The sequence below is a fragment of the Lithobates pipiens genome, unplaced genomic scaffold (assembly GCF_037356315.1).
Source record: "Lithobates pipiens isolate NorthernLeopardFrog02 unplaced genomic scaffold, aLitPip1_a1.2 Scaffold_16, whole genome shotgun sequence".
NCBI lineage: Eukaryota > Metazoa > Chordata > Amphibia > Anura > Ranidae > Lithobates > Lithobates pipiens.
The window spans coordinates 28,569,066-28,577,814 of NW_027507748.1; the positions used below are offsets into that span (position 1 = coordinate 28,569,066).

Here is an 8,749-nt window from a genome sequence, read left to right on the forward strand (position 1 = left end):
CAAACACGGGCAGGGAAGGTATATCAGTTTTACTGCCCACTGGGTGAACCTTCTGACGGCCGTCAAGCATGTAACCCGTGGCACCCGTGTAGATTTGGTTTTACCGCCACGGATTGCATGCAGGCCTGACTCTTCTTCTCCTCCTCCTACTCCATCCTCCTCCCTCTCCTCCTCAGCTGCCTCCTCCTTTTCCGCTGCTAGCGTCTCTTCCACTGCACCGCCCAAGCTCCCCAGAACCTATTCCACATGCCAGGTGAGACGTTGCCATGCCGTGCTGCGTCTGTTGTGCCTGGAAGCAAAGAGCCACACTGGCCCGGCACTCCTTTCAGCTTTGCGTTCACAGGCAGATGAGTGGCTAACACCGCTCAATTTGACAGTTGGTAAAGTGGTGTGTGACAACGGTGCCAATCTGCTTAGCGCATTGAAACAGGGCAAAATCACGCACGTGCCGTGCATGGCACACGTCTTAAACTTGGTCGTGCAGCGATTCCTTGTCAAATACCCTGGGGTCCAGGACATCTTGCGGCAGGCAAGGAAAATCTCGGCCCATTTCAGAAGATCTTACACGGCCATGGCTCGCCTTGCTGACATTCAGCGGCGACACCATCTGCCGGTCAGACGTCTTATTTGCGATTGCCCGACGCGATGGAACTCAACCTTCTATATGCTTGATAGGCTGCTCCAGCAGAAACGTGCAGTTAACGTCTACCTGTATGAACTCTGCGAAAGAAACGGTTCTGGGGAGCTGGGTTTTTTTTCACCGCGCCAGTGGCTGCTCATGCGCGACACATGCAGACTTCTGCGGCCATTTGAGGAGATCACCAAACTGGTCAGTCGCAGCCATGGCGCCATCAGTGACATGGTACCTTATGCCTTCTTTCTGGAGCGTGCATTGCGTCGTGTCATTGATCAGGCTGTGGAGGAGCAGGAGCGGGAAGATGAGGAAGTCGCAATGCTGGATGAATTCCCAGGGGGGGCTACTCTATCTGAGACAAGTCAACAACAGGAGTCTGATGAGGAGTCAGAGGAGGATGGTGCCGGGGCGGATGAGCAGGAGCAAGAAGAGCATGCTTTAAACCTTTCTGGGATCCCTGTTGTGCGAGGATGGGGAGAGGAGAATGAAGAGGACGACATTATCCTGGATGATGAGCAGGAGCCAGGCCACCACACCGCTTCCACTTTAGTGCAAATGGGGGCCTTCATGCTCCAGTGTTTTAATAGGGACCCCCGTATAAAAAGCATGAGGGTCAAGGACCAGTACTGGGTGGCAACGTACTTAGACCCCCGGTACAAACACAAAATGGCGGAAATGTTACCGCCGTCGCAGAGGGCTGTCAGAATGCAGCACTTCCAGGCCTTGCTTCGAGAAATGCTGCATTCTGCTTTTGCGTGCGCTGGCAGAGGAGCAATTCCCACTCCCAGAGAAGGATTTGCGGGTACCAATCCAACAGCGCCTGCAAGAAGAGGCCGGTTTGAAGATGTGTTGGTGACTTCGGATATGAGGTCATTCTTTCAGCCGACCCATCGACAGGTGTCATCCGGATCCAGCATCAGGGAACGCCTAGACCGTCAGGTGTCCGACTACATTGGGTTAACGGCCGATGTGGACGCTCTGAGGAGTGATGAACCCCTAGACTACTGGGTGGGCAGGCTTGACCTCTGGCCAGAGCTTGCCCAATTTGCAATCGAACTGTTGGCTTGCCCCTCATCCAGTGTCCTGTCCGAAAGGACGTTCAGCGCAGCAGGGGGGATTGTGACCGATAAGCGTACTCGCCTAGCTCACCACAGTGTTAACTACCTCACATTTCTAAAAATGAATGAGGCATGGATCTCGGAGGAATTCAACACATGTGATCAGTAGACCATGTATATGTCTATAAACAATTTTTGGAATCAAGCACACAGACCTTCTTAATTCATTTGGCTCACTTCCCTGACCCAAAAAAGCACACCGTACTATATGCCCCTACCCTCCTCTTTGAAGAGGTTGAGCGGTGTCATATTTCTACTGGGGCTGCTTATTATGAGGGGTTCCCACCATCCCTGTGCTGTGCTGACTTCCTCCTGGGTGTTCTTATTATGAGGGGCTCCCACCATCCCTGTGCTGTGCTGACTTCCTCCTGGGGGTTCTTATTATGAGGGGATCACACCATCCCTGTGCTGTGCTGACTTCCTCCTGGGGCTGCTTACGGTGCTGCTGTCAGCGCTGTATGTCACGGAGCTGCTGTCAGCGCTGTATGTCACGGAGCTGCTGTCAGCGCTGTATGTCACGGAGCTGCTGTCAGCGCTGTATGTCACGGAGCTGCTGTCAGCGCTGTATGTCACGGAGCTGCTGTCAGCGCTGTATGTCACGGAGCTGCTGTCAGCGCTGTATGTCACGGAGCTGCTGTCAGCGCTGTATGTCACGGAGCTGCTGTCAGCGCTGTATGTCACGGAGCTGCTGTCAGCGCTGTATGTCACGGAGCTGCTGTCAGCGCTGTATGTCACGGTGCTGCTGTCAGCGCTGTATGTCACGGAGCTGCTGTCAGCGCTGTATGTCACGGAGCTGCTGTCAGTGCTGTATGTCACGGAGCTGCTGTCAGCGCTGTATGTCACGGAGCTGCTGTCAGCGCTGTATGTCACGGAGCTGCTGTCAGCGCTGTATGTCACGGTGCTGCTGTCAGCGCTGTATGTCACGGAGCTGCTGTCAGCGCTGTATGTCACGGAGCTGCTGTCAGCGCTGTATGTCACGGAGCTGCTGTCAGCGCTGTATGTCACGGAGCTGCTGTCAGCGCTGTATGTCACGGAGCTGCTGTCAGCGCTGTATGTCACGGTGCTGATGTCAGTGCTCTGTATTACGGTGCTGCTGTCAGTGCTCTGTATCTCCTGCACCCTCTTGTTTGCCTACCCTGGTCCCTGACCTTCCCTCTCCTCCATTGCCTTCATTAGCTCCATAGTCCTGAATTGTCAGAACAATTTCCCAAATAAAAAAAAAATGCTTGTAGTTATCGATCCCAAATTCACCTCATACATGTATTATGCTATTGTCCAGGTGGTGGGACTACGTGCTACCCCCTAATAATTACCCCGTGGCCGCAAATTCGACCTAAAGGTTTGCGAAATTCGCCTCCCATTGAAGTCAATGGAGCCCGCGGCGAACGGTCGTTTTCGCGAACGTTTGTGTCCGTTCGCGTTTCGCGTTCGCGAAACGTCCCGTCGGAAGTTCGTCCATCACTAATCTGTAGAGGTCTAGGATGCGCCTCAACCAGAGAACATATGAAACCTGCTGAGGCCTTCCTAACTCTATCACTGGTTTAAGAGGAAACTCCGGCCTTTGTTTTTTTTTTATGCATAAGGTGATCAGTACATTGAGCCAATGAATTGAAGCAGAACTTCCAAGCAGATAAAAAGAATGCAAATGAATGGCTATCTGTGTTCGTTAATCCTGCCCAGCCTCGGCATCCTTTTAATTAAGTATTTACACCCTGGGGGCTGGAAGGGCTGCCCGATCCCATGACCACTGTGTTTGGCTGTCACAGCAGTCATAAGACCAGGAGGCAGTCCAATAATTACTGGGGATCGGGACTTGTCTATGTGTCAGGAGACCAATACTCGCACAGCTAATGCCCATGCCCATGCTCGTACACATGTGCCCACACACAGATGGACTTTGGCCAGTAACCAGCTTGCACTGACATGCTGGCGCATCTGTGTGCGCCAGTATCCTGGGAATAGCGCTAACCTGCGTATTTATAGGAGGCCCTGAAGTGTGATAGTCACTGGATGTTCTTCAGCTACCCATGACCTGTCTTTATGCTTCTGCTGTCTGATGTCCTGTTGCTGACTTGGCCTGCTCCTTATCTTGTCTTGTGGGTTCTGGACTATGACCTTGGCTTGCCCCTAACTACACTCTGCTGTCTTTCTCATATTGATCTTGGCCTGCGCATTGACTGTGCTTACTTGTTCTGCTCCTTGCTTATGACTCCGGCTTGGCTACTGACTACATCCTTGCTGACCCTCTGTGATGACCCTGGCTTGCCATCTCTCCATGCCCATGATCTCAACTGGTATCTGCAACTACATCTGACTGTGCATCCTCACAGTCTCTGTGCCAAGTATACAAGGTCCTGTTCCCACTGTCTTCCTGCAGCCACCATCCTTGGCCCTCCTCCAGTGTGCCTTCATTGCTGCTGACTACAGTCCAGAGACTAATGCTACTTCCTACCGGAATACTGGCCACTGTGCTTCTTTCTGCTCTGTGCCGGTTCCCACACTCAGGGATATTCGGACCAGAGCCGCACCGGAAGCCCTCTCGTCACTTTGGCCTCCAAAACAAAGTACTTGACAGTTTCGTCACTTTGGTGGGAGCCCACAGCCAAGGAACCTTGGCCTTCCATGGATGCATATGTGCAATATGTGGCTGGCAAGAGGTTATTATATCATTATATATATTATTATTATTATTATTATTATTAACGATTTATATAGCGCCAACAGTTTACACAGCGCTTTACAATGTATAGGGGGACAACACAATTACAGTACAATACAAAAGGTACAGGAGGGCCCTGGTCGTAGAGCTTACATTCTAAAGGGAGGCGGTGGTGATACAAAAGGTAATAGCTGCAGAGAATGATTTGATGGGGGTGGCTCGGGGACAGTTAGGTGGGCGTGGGATAGGCTTCCCTGAATAAATTAGTTTATTTATTTTATTTATTTATTAATATATTTTTTTTTAATTAAATTCAAGCAATGTAGCACCTGAATTTGATAATGCCAGGTCATCATTTTGGCTACGGGGGCCATGTGTTAAGTTGTGTGTTTGGTGGTTTACTTGATAGAGGACCTTCCTTTTTTTCGGGAACCTTTGGCATCTTCAAGCTGGCATTTTTTTTTTGGTTCTTATGCCGCGTACACACGATCAGAATTTCGGCCAGCAAAAGACCCATGAGAGCTTTTCATCGAAAAACGCGACCGTGTGTACGCTCCATTGGAATTTAGCTGGCCGAATTCCCGCCAGCAAAAATTTGATAGCATGTTCTCAAAGTTTTTCCATCGGAAATTCCGATTGTGTGTATGCAATTCCGACGCGCAAAAACTCACGCATGTTCAGATTCAACTAGGAAATGGAAGCTATTGGCTACTAGGTATTGAACTTCCTTTTTGTAGTCCGGTCGTATGTTTTGTACGTCACCGCATTCTTGGCGGTCGGAATTTGGTGTGACCGTGTGTAGGCAAGACAGTTTGAGCGGAATTCCATCGGAATTCCAATGGGAAAACCATCAGAGCTTTTTCCAACGAGAATTCCGATTGTGTGTACGCGGCATTCGATTTGGTTAGCAACTGGTTTATTACACATTTGGGGGTTGGTTCCTCCCTCCCATCCTTTTCTTTGGAGTGGCTTTCAGGGAGTACATTTTATATTTATCACCATTTTGGTTAGGTGGCCCTTTTTTGGGGCGTCTTCCCTCTTGAGTTTAAACGTGTATGTAGATTTGAACGTTGCTATCATGTTACTATTGAGAGAACTAATTTTGGTTTATGTGGCCTCCTTGATGATGCGTTCTATCTAGATTGGATTTTTCTGAATTTATATCCATTTGTAATTCAGCGAAGATCCTGAGGAAGCGATTTTTATCAAGTAACGCATCAATCTTATGTTCCAGTTTTGACAATTATAGCAGTCTGGAATTTCATTGTACGGTCTCATGCACACTGGCCACCTGGCAGGAGAAAAGCTGCTTAAAAAACGCACCTATAGCTGCACTTGTGCATAAGGCTTATATGTGTTTTTTAGGAGATAGTATATTTTCTAAGTGTGGAATAAATTACGTTTTTATCTGTATATATTATTTTTTTCTTCTACTCTTCCCATTTTATGTACTTACCCCAATTGTTTGGGTTAAGCTGTGGTCCAGCAGATAAAAAGAGCTCTCCGTATATTTATATTTCTTCTGTGTATTTAAAGGGGTTGTAAAGTCAGGTTTTTTTTTTGTTTTTTTAATCTCAATGCATTCTATACATTAAGATAAAAAACCTTCTGTGTGCAGCAGCACCCCCCTCAGCCCACCTAAAGCCTTGTACACACGGTCAGAGAATCCGTCGGAATGTGTCCTATCGGACCGTGTTGTCGGATAATCCTACTGTGTGTGGTCTGCATCGGACTGATTCCGTCCGAATCTCCGTCGGACCCAATTTTCCAACATGTTGGAAATATTTCCCGACCAACTGGTCGGACATACTCCGATCATGTGTAGAGCATTTTGATCGGACCAAGTGCCACACATGCTCAGATCAAATTCCTACCTCAAAGCTATTGGCTACTAGCCTGAATGTAGTCCCATCGTAACGAAATTACGTCATCGCGTTCTGAATGATCGGATTTTTCGCCAACTTTGTCCGACGGTGTGTATGCAACAGTTTCGGACAAGATCCGACGGACAAAATCAGACGGGCAGAATCCGACGGATTTGGTTGCCAAAATCTCCGACCATGTGTACGTGGGCTAATACTTACCTGTGCCCCATCTCTATCCAGCGATGTTGCACGAGAGATTTGGCTGCTGGGGACTTTCCCTCCTCATTGGCTGCAAAGGCAACGTGGTGCCATTGGCTCCTGCTGCTGTCAATCAAAAGTCAGTGAACCAATGAGGAGTGAGGAGGTGGGGCTGAACCTGTGAATGGACACACAGAGCAGCAGCTTGGCATAATTGTTGCCCCCCCATAGCAAGCTGCTTGGTGTAGGGGGCATTTGGCAGGGAGGAGGGGCCACAAGCAAGGGACTCGAGAAGAGGAGGATCTGTGTTGCTCTGTGCAAAGCTATTACACAGAGCAGGTGAGTATAACATGTTTAAAGAAAAAGAAAACTGAGACTTTAGTGCCGCTTTAACTGTCTGGAGTTCAGCTATAATAATTTGAACACTTTGCTTCTTTGTATAATTTGTACATATTTATGTCCACTGATCATTGGTTACTTATACATATTATTTCTCTTAATGAAAGATTTTAAACGGTTAAAGAGGAAGTAAACCCTGATGAGTTTACTTCCTCTTTAATTCTCTGCAAAGGCAAAGCATAATGGACTACTATGCATCGCATAGTAGCCCATTATGTGTCACTTACCTGACACAGAAGCCAGCGAAGTCACCGCTGTCCCCTGTAGTTCGCCGCATCCATCCTGTTGGTGGGGTCTCGCAGCTCCGCCGCTGTCATTCGGCGAAGCCGCGATGACGTCACTCCCGCGCATGCGCACGGGAGTCGACACGCGCGGCAGCTCCATTCTTGGAAATGCAGCGAGCATTGCATTAGCTGCGCTCTGGCTGTCCCCTCCTATACGTTTCCCTGAATACCGGTGTTTGCACCGAGGCCTTGTGGGAAATGTAGTCTCCAGATTCCCCTAATGGCTCTCTCGCGCATGCGCACTGCCGCTGTTTACGTCCGCATCGAGCCGGTGACGTCAGACGCCGGCTCGATGGACGGCGGTATATATATTGGGACACAAAACATTCGGCTCTATTGTGGGGGAGCCGTGCTAGGAGGAGGTCCATGTTTGCTGGCTGGTTAGTAACTTTAACATTTTATTGCTGAGAATGAATTTCTTTCTTTATCCACACTTTAATTAATGGTAAATGCATTTTTCCTTCTTAGATATCGTGCAAACAGGTTGTAGAGCCCATGTGAGTGTGCTATCATTCTGGGCTTATCTTAATTTGAAGGAGAATTCCCTATATACTTTGGTGGACATAATATAAAATCTGGGAAATAAAACATATTAAGGAAATTCTACTTTATCGTCAGTAAATGTAAGTGGATGTATTTAAATAAACAGTAATTGGGCCCCACTAGTATAAAATATTCATTTAAATTAAAAATGCAAAAAATTTGAAAATGACTGCTATACTAGAATAAAATATTTTTTTTAAAAAGGCTATAGGTTACTCCTATATATTGACTATAGTATAAAATAAAATAACAACATAGCTCTTATGTATAAATAGTAGGCTGACATATGATATAATTTTTCTGTCCCAATTAGCCGCCGTCTATGCCCTCTCCAGCTATATTGCCTGGCTGCTGTACTTGTTGCCCTGCATTCTTCTATCCATCTGGTAGTCATATAACTTTTCCTGGGGTACGAATGGGTCGGTAAAATGGGGGTGAGCATATTTCCATCATTTTTTTGAACCTTACTCGTGTCCTTTAAACACTATATATGCCGATTACCTGTATGAATTATGTATAATGAAATGTATTTTGTGTAATTAATTTATGTTTTCTCTTTTTGAATTTATTATGTTGGTAGTTGGCTTATCCTCTGATGAAGCATTAAGCGAAACATGTCGGGATAAATCAATCGCAACTACCTCAACTTTACCATCTATTGGACCACAAAGTTGTATATAACCTCAGTATGATTATACAGATCACTGCTCTGTTTTTATGAACTATGTATAAATAAATTTTGTAATTTTTTAATATGAATATAGTTTGATTTATTGCACCGTTAACATCCCACTCTCTTAGGCTTGGTTTACCTTAAAAAAAACTTTTTTGATAAACCCTGATGAGTTTACTTCCTCTTTAATTCTCTGCAAAGGCAAAGCATAATGGACTACTATGCATCGCATAGTAGCCCATTATGTGTCACTTACCTGACACAGAAGCCAGCGAAGTCACCGCTGTCCCCTGTAGTTCGCCGCATCCATCCTGTTGGTGGGGTCTCGCAGCTCCGCCGCTGTCATTCGGCGAAGCCGCGATGACGTCACTCCCGC

General features: G+C 47.3%; 1 long non-coding RNA gene across 1 annotated transcript; it reads left to right on the forward strand.

The window, feature by feature from the left end:
• The first annotated feature begins 7,284 nt into the window (after nucleotides 1-7,284).
• Nucleotides 7,285-8,459, forward strand: LOC143984224 (uncharacterized). Its single transcript, XR_013274727.1, has 2 exons — nucleotides 7,285-8,134; nucleotides 8,281-8,459. It is a non-coding gene; the product is annotated as an uncharacterized LOC143984224 (long non-coding RNA).
• Nucleotides 8,460-8,749: the final 290 nt, after the last annotated feature.